The 18,551-nt window shown below is 44.8% G+C and overlaps 1 long non-coding RNA gene across 1 annotated transcript in view; it reads left to right on the top strand.

The window, feature by feature from the left end:
* Positions 1-18,551, top strand: part of LOC121319191 — a 38,256-nt gene that overhangs the window by 17,174 nt on the left and 2,531 nt on the right. The gene's annotated exons all lie outside the window — the stretch shown is intronic.

Here is an 18,551-nt window from a genome sequence, read left to right as displayed (position 1 = left end):
CTGGCTCCTCAGATCCAGGGCTAAACCACAGAAACACTTCACACCTGCCCTGGCTCCTCAGATCCAGGGCTAAACCACAGAAACACTTCACACCCGCCCTGGCTCCTCAGATCCAGGGCTAAACCACAGAAACACTTCACACCCGCCCTGGCTCCTCAGATCCAGGGCTAAACCACAGAAACACTTCACAGAAACACTTCATATCTGCCCTGGCTTCTCAGATCCAGGGCTAAACTACAGAAACACTTCACATCTGCCCTGGCTTCTCAGATCCAGGGCTAAACCACAGAAACACTTCACACCCTCCCTGGCTCCTCAGATCCAGGGCTAAACCACAGAAACACTTCACACCCGCCCTGGCTCCTCAGATCCAGGGCTAAACCACAGAAACACTTCACACCCGCCCTGGCTCCTCAGATCCAGGGCTAAACCACAGAAACACTTCACACCCGCCCTGGCTCCTCAGATCCAGGGCTAAACCACAGAAACACTTCACACCCGCCCTGGCTCCTCAGATCCAGGGCTAAACCACAGAAACACTTCACACCCGCCCTGGCTCCTCAGATCCAGGGCTAAACCACAGAAACACTTCACACCCGCCCTGGCTCCTCAGATCCAGGGCTAAACCACAGAAACACTTCACACCCGCCCTGGCTCCTCAGATCCAGGGCTAAACCACAGAAACACTTCACACCCGCCCTGGCTCCTCAGATCCAGGGCTAAACCACAGAAACACTTCACACCCGCCCTGGCTCCTCAGATCCAGGGCTAAACCACAGAAACACTTCACACCCGCCCTGGCTCCTCAGATCCAGGGCTAAACCACAGAAACACTTCACACCCGCCCTGGCTCCTCAGATCCAGGGCTAAACCACAGAAACACTTCACACCCGCCCTGGCTCCTCAGATCCAGGGCTAAACCACAGAAACACTTCACACCCGCCCTGGCTCCTCAGATCCAGGGCTAAACCACAGAAACACTTCACACCCGCCCTGGCTCCTCAGATCCAGGGCTAAACCACAGAAACACTTCACACCCGCCCTGGCTCCTCAGATCCAGGGCTAAACCACAGAAACACTTCATTGAATCTGTTCAGTCTTGAACAAAGAAGACTACGTCACCTAATTCAAGCATTCAAAATTCTAAAAGGTATTGACAGTGTCGACGCAAGGGACTTTTTCAGCCTGCTCACAAATGGAGTTTAGAAAAAGGGGCATTCAGAACAGAAAATAGGAGACACTTTTTTACACAGAGAATTGTGAGGGTCTGGAATCAACTCCCCAGTAATGTTGTTGAAGCTGACACCCTGGGATCCTTCAAGAAGCTGCTTGATGAGATTCTGGGATCAATAATCTACTAACAACCAAACGAGCAAGATGGGCCGAATGGCCTCCTCTCGTTTGTAAACTTTCTTATGTTCTTATGTTCTTAACACTTCACACCCGCCCTGGCTCCTCAGATCCAGGGCTAAACCACAGAAACACTTCACACCACAGAAACACTTCATATCTGCCCTGGCTTCTCAGATCCAGGGCTAAACCACAGAAACACTTCACACCTGCCCTGGCTTTCCAGATCCAGGGCTAAACTACAGAAACACTTCACATCTGCCCTGGCTTCTCAGATTCAGGGCTAAACTACAGAAACACTTCACATCTGCCCTGGCTGTTGAATGTGCAGGTTATTCAAAAGTAAAGAACAATGTTGACTTTTCTACAGTGCTTGCCATGTTTACAAAGTGATATGGCACAGCATGCTGGGTGCCTGCAGCACAGCAATCCGTACCTGTGGATAGCTATAACAGGAAGAGCATGCACGGATTTCAGATGTTTTATTTGTGATTGTAAACGTACATTTCAAATGAATCATGGAAAGCTTCATTATTTAGTTACGATTGGACTCAAGTTGCTGCTGAGCTGTGTGGGGTGTCTTAGACTGAGTGGGACTGGTTTTAGCCCACAGCTTGTGAAACTCATGTCCTCAGCAATTTCCTGTACAGTTCCTTCTGCATCAACAGCATCTCAGAAACATTCTCGGAATCCAGCTTCTGCTTTTACTATTCTCTCATTCTTATCTCTGATGAGGGGGTGCTTTCACAATGAGAGGGAGAAGCTGCTGCCCCTAGCAAATTCCAGCTGACTTCTATCTGTGTCTTTCTCTAGCTCACTGGCTGTCTATCTACACCATCTCTACTATATCACATATCCTTCAGCTTATACCACTAGAAGGACGGTTGCTAAGGTTGTATAATATATGGTTATATTAAACATTTATTATCTGCGATAATAGTTTATGACGGTCATGTAAAGATGAGAAGGATCAGTGCACTGAGACATTTCTCTGCCTTCCTGGAGACAATCGATTTGTCCATAAATAGATTCTTTTGGGGGTTCTGTGCCATGTAGCTAAATATGCATGAGAACATTACCTTAACTCAGAGGTATGGGAGAGAGGCTTTATTTAAAAACCCAACAAGCAAAAAGAAGACAAAGAAAAGTATGTGAGGGAGAAAGAACCACAAACTAGTATGAATGTCACAATTAATGTGAGTTAAAATGAGATTTCTGATAATTATAATTATCGTGATATTTATTGATAATTAAAAATTGAATTATTGTCCAACCCTGGTGCTTCATGTTATTTTCTCAGTGGTGCTTCACCATGCTTTTACAATCCTTGACTACATTTTTACTTGCTTGCAGCATGGTATTCTCAAGTGAGATTTCATTAAATTACCAGCAAATATCACCAAGCAGGAAAGCGGGTGTTCCCATAATATCCACACCGCAGAGAAACAGAAGTGATCCAACCAGAGGACTCACTGCAGACCTGCTTATGAATGAAAAAAACATGAGAACACAAGAACATGACTTGCAACAGCACAGCAGAATTATAATGTGCCCCCAGGAACGATGCATTACTCACTGTTGTGCTGCAGGAACATGCTGGATTTTTGGCATCAGTTTGGTCAGGGCTGTGCAGATTCTTTTAAGAAGTGTGTTTTAGGGTAATTTTAACAAGTTCAATATATTAAACACAAAAAATGATGTTTTACTTGACGGTAAGAGCTGACAATTCTAAAAAAAGACAGGAAATTGTCAGGTAAGGCCACCACTGCGTCCTTACCTGACCCATGTTTTGACAAGGCTTTCCCGCACACACTGCTTCACTGGTACAGTAGATTGGTTCACTTCAGACAGCACGTGTCATCACCAGTGGGTTGCTCAGCATTCAAAAGTTCTCTGAAACAGCCTAATAGATCTCCATTAGAAGTTTAGAAGTGTCACTGTCATGAATGGATAAAAAAGATCTATACATTTCATGGAATGATTGTTTGGAAAATGCTTGTGTAAAATATTATTTGTCTCCTTTCAATCATCTTATTACTACAGAACCCCTAAAGGTACATGATGTAAAAATTAAAAAGAGAGGCTACTATCTCATGCGCACAACTTACTATCTTGTCAGCACAAGATATTATAGTAACGTGCACACAATAAATAACTTGTCTCACTCCAAATGTGTTAATATTCCAACTATTCTAATTAGCTTTTCCAATTCATGTATAATTCTATGACAACATGTACACAACCATAGCTGTGACTACACATGCTGTCTGAAGTGAACCCACCTACTGTACCAGTGAAGCAGTGTGTGCTGGAAAACCTTGTCAGAATTGTCAACCGTGAAGAAAAATGTAATTTTTTGTGTTAGTAATAACACGTTTAGCAGATGGCTGTAACTGCATGACTGAGGGTGAGTGAAAAAGGTTGCATTTGTGTTATAGATGAATAACTGTCTGTGCTGTCAAAGACTGAAACAGCCTTGAGCGTTGTAAGGGGTCCCTTGAAAAATAGTCCCCCTGTAAATCTTCATGGCATTTTTTCAAATGGTTCCCTCAAAATTATCAATCAGCACAGACCAGTACTTACCTCAGGATTATCAATCAGCACGGACCCGTACTCAGGGTCACCATCAGGGTGGAACAAATCTGACAACTGTCCCGGGCCGAGCTCTAGGGGGTCTGGGCCAGAGCTTTGTTTTTTGTTTTAATTCTATTGCCAAAACGCATTTCCTTATGTCCTGGAAATATTTTTGAATAATGTTTGCATTCAAATCATGCAAGAAGCTTTAAATGTTTTTCCCCCCTTTCCTTTACTGAGAAATGGTTTGCTCGTGAGCGCGAGACAGACCTCACACATACCGTCATAACCAGGGATCCTAGCTTTCCAGAATAAAAATAAATAAATACAAATTTCTCAGATTAAAAAAAAAAAAAAAAAACTATAAAGATCTGCATTATTTCACAATTAAAATAAAAGGCTAGACCCAATCTTAGGTGTGTTTTTTTATCGTTTTCTGCATGTTTAAGCAGCTCCAAGTCGTAACAACGTACTGGATACTGAAGTAAACTGCAGCTGCATTCATTTCAACATGAATGTGACAGTGCGCCTCGTTCAACCTTGACCTCTACACCAGAAGCAGTTTTACTGAATAAGTATGTTTATGCAAATGTAAAGCAAAATTGCCTGTATTGATGAGTATATATGATACGTGTATTCATTTAATTATCAAACAAACAAACAAACAAAAAGCCTTGCATGCCTTTTCCCCAGCCCCAAGTGTAAAACTAAAAATTCTCCGATGGCACTGAAAATCTGTGTTCCCTTTCAATTCGAATGACAACCATTATCGAATGGGAAGAGCCTCTCTGACCGTCAATCACTGAGCATATATAAAATTAATATGCCCTATCAGTGCCCTGCTGTGAGGGGGAAGTCCCTCCCACCTCCTGTTGAAGAGGGCGTCCTCACAGTAGCACATCACCATTTTCTCTCTCATCTCACTGAGACAGGTCAGATTGTGTTTTGTTTTCTAGAACCGAAATTGGCTGATTTGTTGGATTTTATCCGCAAATTAAAAAAAAAATTCCATGGTAAAATCACGCTTTCGAGTGTTTCTAAACAGTGCTCTCGCCTTATTCTCACGTCAGTTTACTGATTAGAGCTTGTTTCGGCCCGTCTTCTGAGTTTGACGCTCTCCTACAGGTCAAGGTATATCAAAGGTTGTTGGGGCTGATGGCAGCCGCCTCGAGAATCCTTCCACAAGGGCTGCTGAGAATGCGTTCGATTCAAGCCTGGGTAAATACGCTCAAGGTGCACCAGGTCCAAGGTTGGTACCGGCTGGTGCGAGTGTCCAGATGCTGGAGTGGTGGCTCCGTCCTGGCAATCTGCGCCTCGGATCTCCCCTCGGATCCTCCCACAGAAGGGAAGTTGTCACTACAGACGCCTCCAGCCTGTGCTGGGGAGCAGCCTGGAATGGGAGGGGAATAAGTTGTCTGTGGAAGGGACATTGGCAGCAAGCGCACATAAATGCCCAAGAGCTGCAAGCAGTGAACCTGGTGTTATTTCATTTTCGCCAGCAGTTAGCGCACAAACATGTGCTGGTCTGGACGGACAATACTACGGTGGTAGAAAACTTTTGATCATCAACATTTTTCTCAAACATACAGGTAGGATTATTAAACTTCCAAGCCAGGCTGGGAAGTCTATTGTTATTGTTAACGTTTTTTTTTAGGCTTCCACATTTCTGCAACACTTTCGGAATACCTTCTTAATGGCATTTAGCGTTAATTATCTAAACGCATTGGCGTGCTAGAAAAAAAAAAATCAATAAGCCTGTGAGGCGAGAGTGTATTAAATGGAATGTCCAGACAGTAATTTATGTGTACAGAAATAAAAGAATTTATTTTTATTCTCTATACACAACAAAAGGATTAAATAACAAACGAAAACAAAATGGTGTGAGGGAAGGAGTGCAGGGGTGAGATCCAAAACAAACTGTGATGACTCGTCTTTAATTTGTCTTCGTGGCGACCCATACATAAACAAAAAAAAGACAAAAGAAATGTTAGTGTTTTAAAAATCCCGCTGCACAAAACCAGTCTCTCCCTCCACCCGTTACTCCTCCTATTTTACTTTCGGACCAACCCCGAACACAGTAGTACGTTCCCTTTAGTATGTAATGTCCCGCCTCTGTAGTCAGTGGAACACCAATCCCCAACCGACACGTGTCCTTATCCTTCACTTGACTCCAGTGGCTGGAATTTACATACTCGTACTTCCGCCCCTCACCAAGGTGCCGCCCCTCAAAGATGACTTTTGCCATGGTCACGAGATCTTGGTAAGAGAAGTCCCGAGTTGGTTTGATGCCATCTACTGTCGGGAGGCTGAATCACAGACCGAAAACCCTTTGACTCATCACAAAGCCTAAGAACATAATTTAATAAAGGAAATAATTGAAACATATTTAACCTTGGATGTTGCATATTAATGATATCCCTTTCAAAGTGTTAACAGTAGTAAACGTTTTATTATTTCTCAAAATAAAGCAGCACAACACTGGCCCGTACTTGCATCACGATATTCAATCAGCACTGACCCGTACTTACATCACGATTATCAATCAGCACTGACCCGTACTTACATCACGATTATCAATCAGCACAGACGGGTACTTACATCACGATTATCAATCAGCACTGACCCGTACTTATATCACGATTATCAATCAGCACTGACCCGTACTTACATCACGATTATCAATCAGCACAGACAGTTACTTACATCACGATTATCAATCAGCACTGACCCGTACTTATATCACGATTATCAATCAGCACTGACCCGTACTTATATCACGATTATCAATCAGCACTGACCCGTACTTACATCACGATTATCAATCAGCACAGACAGGTACTTATATCACGATTATCAATCAGCACTGACCCGTACTTACATCACGATTATCAATCAGCACAGACAGGTACTTACATCACGATTATCAATCAGCACGGACCTGTACTTACATCACGATTATCAATCAGCACAGACAGGTACTTACATCACGATTATCAATCAGCACTGACCCGTACTTACATCACGATTATCAATCAGCATTGACCTGAACTTACATCACAATTATCAATCAGCACTAACCTGTACTTAAATCACGATTACCAATCAGCACGGAACCCCTACTTACATCTTGATTATCAAACAGCACAGACAGGTACTTACATCACGATTATCAATCACCAGGGACCCGTACTTACATCATGATTATCAGTCAGCACTGACCCGTACTTACATCACAATTATCAATCAGCATTAATCCGTACTTAAATCATGATTATCAATCAGCACTGACCCGTACTTACATCACGAATATCAATCAGCACAGACAGGTACTTACATCACGATTATCAATCACCAGGGACCCGTACTTACATCACGATTATCAATCAGCACGGACCTGTACTTACATCATGATTATTAATCAGCACTGACCCGTACTTACATCACAATTATCAATCAGCACAGACAGGTACTTACATCACGATTATCAATCAGCACAGACAGGTTCTTACATCACGATTATCAATCAGCGCTGACCCGTACTTACATCACGATTATCAATCAGCACAGACAGGTACTTACATCATGATTATCAATCAGCACTGACCCTTACTTACCTCACGATTAGGTGATTATCTATTTTGACTATTGGGAAAAGAATGTTGATTGAAAACATGATACCACTGTTGTACTAGTCTCAAAAGTGTATTTGGAGCACAATGAGTTTGCATTTCAAATACATTCAATCTCTCAGTGTAACACAGCAGGGAAGGGGTAATATCCTCCCTGCATAAAAGACGTGCAAATGCCCATTTTCTTTAATTGTTTTATTGTTAATTATCCCCTAGAATTGTAAATTAGAGCGATGTGCAGGGTATTTAAGGAGAGCAGTCAGCCTGCTTGGGACTGTTGACTAGAAGGTTTGTTTTTGACAGGTTTGAATCTCTCTTTTGGTTTAAGGGGAACCTTCAACTCTACAGACCCACCTACAAATATAAAAACATAGAAAGCAAGTGGGGCTGCAGAGTTGAAATGTCACATGATCACATGTTTTGAATGGAGTGAGGAAGGCTGTTCAGTACTGGGATTTTGAATTCTCCTGACAAGCTTAAAACAGGTAAAGGCAGATTTAGAGAAAACAGATTGAATAACTCCATAGTGCATAGAGCCCAGAACCAATCGGAATCATTGAAAACATCATAAATATTAAGCGTAAAAATATTGAAATTATTTTCCGGCATTTTGTAGTGTGTTCTAGCGTGTTCTGGCATGTGCCAGTGTGTTACAGTGTGTCCCGCCGTTTTCCAGTGTGTTCCATTGTGTTCCGATGTGTTCCGGCATGTTCTGGTGTGTTTTCCGATGTGCTCTGTTGTGTTCCAGCGTGTGGTCAGTCACGCTGTGTGGATTGTTTGTGTTGCTGTAGGTGAGGGTGCTTGCTTTACAGCAGTGAGATACCATGCTGGAAAGCGTTTAGACACACAATAAAGCGTCCTGTTAGTTGTACAGTTCCAAGTTGTTGGAGTCGATTTATTTTACAGTACAGCATTGGCAATGAGGATGGCTGAGGTTTTGCTTTTACCCCCGCGGGTCTTCCTGGCTCTACCTGGCAAACCGCCTGTTCTCTGGACTCGCTGGATTTCGTCTTTCCAGACGTACCCTCTTGCACTCGGTCTGGCTGATGTGAGTGATGCCCGCAATCGTGCCCTGCTGCTGCACTGCCTGGTGACTGAGAGACAGCATGTCTTTTCTACTTTGGGTCCGGCTGACACATACACAGACGCTGTCGCTTCACTCCAGGGGCATTTTGTTGCCGCACAGAGCGTCCTCCTCCAGCGTTTTAGCTTCAGACAGCGGTGCCAGCGGCCAAGTAAGTCCATTCTCCAATATAAAGCTGCATTGCAGAAATTGGCACTACCATGTAAATTTGGAGCACTGTATGACAAAATGATTCGGGACTTAACTCTGATGACTTAACTCTGGTCATCAGAGGAATGGTCAAAGCCATTCAATTAACATGCCAAGTAGAGTCTGCTGTTGCCTGTGCTGCTAAAATTACTAGGGCTCACTCTGTTGCTACAACTACTGAACTTGCAGTGCAGAAAGTCCAGCCTACCTTACTGCAACAGGACACAGAACCTGTTCTCCTTGTCCAGCAAGCGCAGCAACTTCCTGCTCGTTTAGGCAGCATTGTGGAAAGTGTGGGTCCAACAGGCATGAGTCCAGAGCTCCTGACTGTCCAGCATGGGGGAAAACCTGCAGAAACTGTATAAATTGAAACACTTTGCCAGGTGGTGTCGCTCCGCCCCAGCAGCAGCAGTACCAGCTACAATCCACACTGTGTTCTCCAACCCTACTGGCTTTAAAACTTGTGCCATGTACATCAGGAACGTCTGCCTTCCCCTGCTCTTGGACACTGAGGCCAAGGTGTCTCTGCTTAATTTCGACACCTACAAACAGTTTTTCTCACACGTGCCCCTTCAGCACCCCTCCACCACTCTGAGTGGTTGTGGCCATGCCAGAATCGATCCTGGGCTCCCTTCAGCTGCCATGCGCTATGGCACCAGGTCTCTGCCGGCCTTCCCGTTCCACGTCACACGCAAGGGGGCCAACCTCCTGGGTCTCGACCTCTTCATGGGGCTCGGTTTCTCATTGACTGACAACTCCGGCACGGAGATCCTACTGGTCGCCTCTCCCCAGCAACGTCCGGCGCTGTCTGATGGCTTGGGCTACCTCTCCGCCTTTACTCATCAACCCAAGGTTGATCCTGCGGTGACCCCAGTGATCCAGTTGCTGCGCCACATTACCCTCGCCCTGCGGGATCAAGTGTCAGCTAAGCTGAAGGCCCTACTGGATTCTGGGATTATTGAGCTTATCAATGCCTCACCCTGGATCTCAAACCTGGTGATAGCAAAGAAGAAATAGGGAGGGCTCCGCATCTGTGTGGATTTGAGAGCTGTGAACACGGCCATCATCCCGGACAAGTACTCGCTTCCGACAGTGGAGGAGCTCACCACCCACTTTTACGGTTCCACGATTTTCAGTAAGCTGGATTTACGACAAGGCTACCTGCAGGTTCCCTTACACCCTAGCAGCAGGGACCTCGCTGCTTTTCTTACACACGCTGACATTTTCCGCTACACCCGTATGCCCTTCGGTCTGAGCTCGGCACCCAGCTGCTTTCAAAAGATCATGTCCTCTGTCTTCACTAGTCTCTCTGTCTCTCTATCTTGATGACATTGTGATGCATGGCTCCAACGCCTCCATCCATGACGAGCGACCAGGCATAGGACACAAACCGCTCCGTCTGTGCAGGTGGGCGGGTCGCCTGCAACAGTACAACTTCAAGGTTCAGTTCATCCTTGGCCGTGACAATGTGGTAGCAGACCTGCTCTCCAGAGCCGTCATCCCTCCTGACCCTGCCACCCAGCTGGAGGACACGGAAAATAACCTGATTCAGATGTTGCACACTCCTCTCCAGGCTGCAGTTTCTCTCCTTGAGCTCCAGCAAGCGTCAGCGGAGGATCCCCTGTTCTGTACCCTGTGCTCCTACATCACAGGTGGCTGGCCTGCCTGGGTGCCTAATGAGCTAGCACCATTCGTCCAGATCAAGGAGGAGCTGTTGTGTTGGAACGACATTTGTGTGTCCCAGGGTCACTGTACAGTCGTACCGAGCACTCTGAGGGCATGAGTGCTTGATATGGCAAACAAGGGACACCTGGGCATCGTCAGGTTGAAGCAGCAATGTCAGGACCTCATGTGGTGGCCTGGTATTGACGACAATGTGGAGGTGATGGTTAGTAACTGTACGGCTTGCCTGCTCAGTGGGAAAACAGGCCCACCGGCTCTGCCACCCCTGCAACCCCTGACCTGGCCGTCCAAACCATGGGAACCCCTGCAGATGGACATCTGTGGGGAAATCCATGGTGTACCCCACCACCAGTGCTTCCATTCCAAATGGCCTGAAGTCTTCTCAGTGGGCTCAGTCACCTCCCTGGCCATTATCAACATCCTAGACACCGTCATTGCCCACAGGGGCTGCCTCAGGCCATTGCTACTGATAATGGACCACAGTTTGTCTCTGCCACTTTCCACTTTCTTCAATGAGTTTTCCACTTTCTTCAATGACAAGGGGATTAAGCACATCCGCACAGCTGTTTATCACCCACAGGTCAACGGGGAGGTCGAGCGGTTTAATCAAACCCTCAAGAATGGCATCCGAGCACATCTAGCCCAAGGCTGTGCATTCCAAACGGCTCTCCTTCAGACCCTCCTGCATTACAGAGCGACCCAGCATACTACCACAGGGGTTTCGCCAGCACTACTAATGTTGGGGTGAGAGTTACAACTGTCATTGGATAGGCTGAGCCCACCTTAGGTTTGCCCTCCTGCACCCATTGCTCACACCAGGGTCCGCCAGTGCCAGTACCGGATGAAGCAGCAGCTCCATGGAGCACGTAGAGTGAAGCCGTCTGCCATAAGCGCCTCGGACTGGGTCAGAGCTAAACGTTCTCACCATGGAGGCAAGCTCCAGTCCTTTTTGTCCACCCCGCTTTGTGTCAGCTGCCAGCTGGGAACAGCTACTTTCCAGCTCCAGGACGGGTCCCGTTGGCACACTAGCCGGCTGCGCAAAATGCCACCTCCCAATCTCAACCAATACCCTTTGGCCACAATGGAACCAGGTTCTGGCTTTTCAGTGCAGATGCTGTGGTTGATGGGGGGGGGACTGCACCTGTTGGGTTGGCAGCACGGCCCGGCCGGGTTCATCAGCATCCGGGCTACCTGCAGGACTTTGTGATGTCCTTCGACACCTGAAACTCTGTGGGAGGAAGGGGGGGGGGGGGAATGTTGTGTTTAGGTGTTCTGTTTTGTTATTGTTCATGACGTGTGTGTGTGTGTGTCATGCTGTGTGGATTGTTTGTATTGCTGTAGGTGGGGGTGCCTGTTTGCTTTATGGCAGTGAGATACCATGTTGGAAAGAGTTAAGTCATACAATAAAGCGTCCTGTTAGTTGTACCATACCAAGTTGTTGGAGTCAGGTAATTTTACAATACAACAGTCCCAGCTTCCCTGACAAACAAAAGCACAGTATTCCATAATTTAGGAGCTCTACAAGAAAAAGCCCTCCCTCCCGTGTTGCTTTTATTGACTATAGGAATAACCAGCAACCCCTGCATCCTGTGATCTCAGAGTACAGTTTGGAAGATATAGGGTCAGTAACTCCTGCAAATAACTAGGTGCTAATCCATTCAGGGCCTTGTAAGTTAATAACAAAATCTTAAAATCAATTCTATACTGCACAGGGAGCCAGTGTAAAGAGGCCAAAACAGGGGTAATATAATCTTTTTTTTTCTGGTTTTAGTCAAGTTAAAAGATACTTTAGTAACTTCCCTAATATGAGTCTCAAATGATAGGTCAGGATCAAAGATGACCGCCAAACTCTTCATTTCTAGTTTAAGTTTTGATGAGAGACTGCAAGGGTCGAGCTCATGTAATCCCACATTTCCTTTCAGTTTGTTCTGTGAGCCCACCAGCATAACCTCTGTTTTAGCTAAATCCAGCATCCAACATCAATATCTATGACATCCAATGCTTGATGTCTGTAAGGCAAGTAGGTAATAACATCCAGGCAGAAGAGATTCCTGGCTGTAGGGACAAATACAGTTGGGTATCACCAGCACAGCATTGGAAGTTCACGCTGTGTCTGCAGATAATGTCACCTAACGTTAGCATATATAATGAAAACAGAAAGGGACCTAGAATGGAGCCCTGTGGAAGACCACAAAATACTTCTGATAATGCCAATTTAGCAGGGCGAGGAGCCCTGTAGAGTATTGTTTGTTTATTTTTAGAACGGGGTCTCCCCCTCTGCCCCTGAGTTATTGTGTTAGTTTAGTATGATTTATTTATTGCATTTATGACGGCGAAAGCCATGTTATTGTGTTTTTGTACTTATAAAAGCCTGCAGTTCTCTGCCCTCAGGGTGGGTGTTCAGAGGAGGAACGGGAGAGCGAGAGGAAAGAAATTTAAACCAAAACCAAAACTAATAGGATCAGTGAAGGCAATTGCCCAGCCTGACCTGGGTTTGGTGTTTATTTTGTGTTTGAGACTTGTTTTGCTGATTATTTTATTTTGCTCTGTGAGCAGTGTTTTTGTTCAAATATTTTATTTATTTTTGTTTGTGTTTATTTTAATAAACGGCACACCACGCATCTTTTGGACTGCATTACTTGCCTGTTTGTTTTCAGTTCCTGCATCTGGCCTGGCTGCAGTGTGTGGACTCGCTCAGTAGCTTGCTCTCTAAGAACTCTGGTGCTGCAGTGTTTGGAATTGCCCAGTATTTGGCTCTCTTTCGGAACTCTGGTGCTGCAGAGTGTGGAGTCGCTTAGTAAGGCCCTCTCTGAGAACTCTGGCACTGCACAGTCTGGAGTCTCTCAGTAGCTCTCTCTCTCTCTCTCTTAACTCCAGTGCTACAGTGTGTTGAGCCGCTCAGTAGCTCTCTGTCTGAGAAATCTCGTGCTGCAGTGTGTGGAGTCGCTTAGTAACTCCCTCTCTGAGAACACTGGTGCTGCATTGTGTGGAGTTGTTCAGTAGGGGGCTCTCTCTAAGAAATCTGGTGCTGCAGTGTGTGGAGTCTCTCAGTAGCTCCCTCTCTGAGAAGTCTGGTGCTATAGAGTGTGGAGTTGCTCAGTAGGGGCCTCTCTCTGGACTCTGGTGCTCCAGTGTGTGGAGTCGCTTAGTAGCTCGCACTGTGAGAACTCTGGTGCTGCAGTGTGTGGAGTTGCTCAGTAGAGGGCTCTCTCTCTCTGAACGCTTGTGCTGCACTGTGTGGACTCGCTCAGTAACTCGCTCGCTGAGAACTCTGGTGCTGCAGTGTGTGGAGTTGCTCAGTAGGGGACTGTGTGAGATCTTTGGTGCTGCAGTGTGTGGAGTTGCTCAGTAGGGGACTGTGTGAGATCTTTGGTGCTGCAGTGTGTGGAGTTGCTCAGTAGGGGACTGTGTGAGTTCTTTGGTGCTGCAATGTGTGGAGTTGCTCAGTAGGGAGCTCTCTCTGAACTGTGGTGCTGCATTGGGTGGAGTTGCTCAGTAGGGGTGTGGCAGAGCAAAGCACTGCCCTTTTTAAATTGGCAGGGATGGGGTTAATTTCCCCTACCTGCCTGGGTTTATTATGTTCAGGTGGCTGGGGTTGATTAGTTGATTAAATGATTAACTTAATTAACGATCAATCATCGCCCAGCCACCTGACATAAAAGGAGGCCTCTGCTTCTCATTTGAGAGGAGGGAGCTGAGAAAGCAGGTTGGTGGTTTTTTGTGGTTGAAATTTTGTTAAATCCAGTGAAGGCATTGCCCAGCCTGGAAACCTTATTTTTGTAAGTTTTGTTATCTTTCTATTTGTGTTTAAAGATCTTTATTTTGCCCTTGTGCACTTTATTTTTGTGTTTATTTATAATAAAATTAGGATTTTTTTGAACTGCAGTCTGTCTCTGGGCCTCTATCCACTCACCAGCCTGCCACAAGGGGGCTCTCTCTTTGAACTCTGGTGCTTCAGTGTGTTTACTTGTTCAGTTGCTTGCTCTCTGAGAACTCTGCTGCTGCAGTGCATGGAGTTGCTCAGTAGAGGGCTCTCTCTATCTGAACGCTGGTGCTGTAGTGTGTGGACTCGCTCTGTGAGAACTCTGGTACTGCAGTGTGTGGTGTTGCTCAGCAGTGAGCTCTGTATGAACTCTGGTGCTGCATTGTGTGGACTTGCTCAGTAGGGGCTCTTTCTCTGAACTGATGCTGCAGTGTGTGGCGTCGTTTAGTAGGGCTCACTCTCTGAACTCTGGTGCTGCAGTGTGTGGAGTTGCCCAGTAAGGGGCTCCCTCTGAGAAGTCTGGTGCTGAAGTGTGTGCGTCGTACTGGCCTCTCTCTGAACTCTGGTGCTGCAGTGTGTGGCGTCTCTTAGTAGGGCTATCTCTCTGAACTCTGGTGCTACAGTGGGAGTATTTTCTTAGTACGGGCTCTCGCTGAGTACTCTGCAGTGTGTGGAGTCTCTCAGTAGCTCTCTCTCTCTGAGAACTCTGGTGCTGCAGTGTGTGGAGTTTCTCAGTAGGGGGCTTGCTCCCTGAACTGTGGTGCTGCAGTGTGTGGAGTTGCTCAATAGGGGGTGCTCTCTCTCTCTGAATGCTGGTGCGGCAGTGTGTGGAGTTGCTCAGTAGGGGACGCTCTCTCTGAACTCTGGTGCTGCAGTGTGTGGAGTCTTTCAGTAGATCTCTCTCTCTCTGAGAACTCTGGTGCTGCACTGTGTAGAGTTGCTCAGTATTGGGCTCTCTCTCTCTGAACTCTGGTCCTGCAGTGTGTGGAGTTGCACAGTAGTTGTCTTTCCCTCTATCTGAATGCTGGTGTTGCAGTGTGTGGTCGTTCAGTAGGGATCTCTCTCTGACCTCTGGTGCTGCAGTGTGTGGAGTTGCTCAGTGTTGGGCTCTCTCTGAGAACTCTGGTGCTAGTGTGTGGAATCACTCAGTAGCACTCTCTCTCTCTCTCTGAACTGTGATGCTGCAGAGTGTGAGAAAACATGTTTACTATTGCTCTCTGAATACAACTGAGAGACCTCCATAGCCAATGAAAGTACTACCCTGTTAGCTAGGCTTTAAACAGTCATGTTAATCTTTGAATCAGATTTGAACAATAAACAAGTTCAAATCATCTGTGAATCAGCTGTTTCCCCTGTTGGCGCAAACTTTCCGCCAGTAACTGCACACGACACTGCTGAGGTGCAACAACCTTGAAGTGTAACACATATCCTGAGATAAAAAGCAGAGAAGCTGTGTGCTATTACATGTGTTTCTTTCAAAACTACACACTTGAGATCTATCTGGCTGATGCAAAGCAGGGAAGATCAATGGGGTTCTTTATTTAGCTGCAAACCATTGAAGTGGATCAACTCTCAGGCACCATTCATTTAATCTTAAATTACATGGAATATAATAAACGGAAATTAAGGGTTTACAAGCCTGTGTGATGACTAGCATCAGATTTGCGCAACATACAGTATCTATGATTGTTAGCACTGGGAGTTAGTGAGAGTCTAGAAACCTCACGCCCTGGAACCAACATGAGAGTATAAAACCTCACTGCACTGGAACCAAAATGAGAATCTATAGAAACCCCACTGGGAACCAAAATGAGAATCTATAGAAACCTCACTGCACAACAAACATGGAATAGAAACAAAACCAAAATGAGAATCTATAGAAACCCCACTGCACAACAAACGCGAGAGTCTATAGAAACCTCACTGCATCGGAACCAAAATGAGAATCTATAGAAACCCCACTGCACAACAAACGCGAGAGTCTATAGAAACCTCACTGCACCGGAACCAAAATGAGAATCTATAGAAACCCCACTGCACAACAAACGCGAGAGTCTATAGAAACCTCACTGCACACAAGAGTCTATAGAAACATGCAAACCAAAATGAACATAAGAACATAAAGTTTACAAACGAGAGGAGGCCATTTGGCCCATCTTGCTCATTTGGTTGTTAGTAGCTTATTGATCCCAGAATCTCATCAAGCAGCTTCTTGAAGGATCCCAGGGTGTCAGCTTCAACAACATTACTGGGGAGTTGATTCCAGACCCTCACAATTCTCTGTGTAAAAAAGTGCGTCCTATTTTCTGTTCTGAATGCCCCTTTGTCTAATCTCCATTTGTGACCCCTGGTCCTTGTTTCTTTTTTCAGGCTGAAAAAGTCCCTTGGGTCGACACTGTCAATACCTTTTAGAATTTTGAATGCTTGAATTAGGTCGCCACGTAGTCTTCTTTGTTCAAGACTGAACAGATTCAATTATTTTAGCCTGTCTGCATATGACATGCCTTTTAAGCCCGGAATAATTCTGGTCGCTCTTCTTTGCACTCTTTCTAGAGCAGCAATATCTTTTTTTATAGCGAGGTGACCAGAACTGCACACAATATTCAAGATGAGGTCTTACTAGTGCATTGTACAGTTTTAACATTACTTCTCTTGATTTAAATTCAACACTTTTCACAATGTATCCGAGCATCTTGTTAGCCTTTTTTATAGCTTCCCCACATTGTCTAGATGAAGACATTTCTGAGTCAACAAAAAACTCCTAGGTCTTTTTCATAGATTCCTTCTCCAATTTCAGTATCTCCCATATGATATTTATAATGTACATTTTTATTTCCTGCGTGTAGTACCTTACACTTTTCTCTATTAAATGTAATTTGCCATGTGTCTGCCCAGTTCTGAATCTTGTCTAGATCATTTTGAATGACCTTTGCTGCTACAACAGTGTTTGCCACTCCTCCTACTTTTGTGTTGTCTGCAAATTTAACAAGTTTGCTTACTATACCAGAATCTAAATCATTAATGTAGATTAGGAATAGCAGAGGACCTAATACTGATCCCTGTGGTACATCCACTGGTTACCACACTCCATTCTGAGGTTTTTCCTCTAATCAGTACTTTCTGTTTTCTACATGTTAACCACTCCCTAATCCATGTACATGTGTTTCCTTGAATCCCAACTGCGTTCAGTTTGAGAATTAATCTTTTGTGCGGGACTTTGTCAAAAGCTTTCTGGAAATCTAAATAAACCATGTCATATGCTTTGCAATTATCCATTATCGATGTTGCATCCTCAAAAAAATCAAGCAGGTTAGTTAGACACGATCTCCCTTTCCTAAAACCATGTTGACTGTCTCCCAGGACCCTGTTACCATATAGGTAATTTTCCATTTTGGATCTTATTATAGTTTCCATAAGTTTGCATACAATAGAAGTCAGGCTTACTGGTCTGTAGTTACCTGGTTCGGTTTTGTTTCCCTTTTTGTGGATCGGTATTACGTTTGCAATTTTCCAGTCTGTCGGTACCACCCCTGTGTCAAGAGACTGTTGCATGATCTTGGTTAGCGGTTTGTAAATTACTTCTTTCATTTCTTTGAGTACTACTGGGAGGATCTCATCCGGCCCAGGGGATTTGTTTATTTTAAGAGCTCCTAGTCCCTTTAAAACTTCTGCCTCAGTTATGCTAAAGTTATTTAAAACTGGATAGGAACTGGATGACATGTGGGGCATGTTGTCAGTATCTTCCTTTGTAAAAACTTGTGAAAAGTAATCATTTAATATATTTGCTATTTTTTTTTTCTTCCTCTACGATTTTGCCATTTGTATCTCTTAAACATTTAATCTCCTCTTTGAATGTTCTCTTGCTGTTGTAATATTGGAAAAACATTTTGGAATTGGTTTTAGCTCCCTTAGCAATGTTCATTTCTATTTCTCTCTTGGCCTTTCTAACTTCCTTTTTGACTTGCGTTTGCAGTTCCGTGTACTCTTTCTGCGTACTTTCTTTTTGGTCCTTTTTTAATGCTCTATAAAGTGCCTTTTTTCGCTGAATATTTTTTTTAATTGATCTATTAAACCATTTTGGCAATTTAGTTTTACATTTAGATTTGTCTACTTTAGGAATGTAATTGTTTTGCCCCTCTAGTACTACATTTTTGAAGAACAACCATCCTTCTGTGGGTGTTTTCTCTATTTTACTCCAGTCTACTACTGTTAGTCTCTGTTTCATACCTTCATAGTTTGCTTTTCTAAAATTGTAAACCTTAGGTTTAGTTATTACTTT

Source organism: Polyodon spathula, chromosome 8 (genome assembly GCF_017654505.1).
Source record: "Polyodon spathula isolate WHYD16114869_AA chromosome 8, ASM1765450v1, whole genome shotgun sequence".
NCBI classification, from domain to species: Eukaryota; Metazoa; Chordata; class Actinopteri; order Acipenseriformes; family Polyodontidae; genus Polyodon; species Polyodon spathula.
This window is presented reverse-complemented; position numbering and strand designations above follow the sequence as displayed.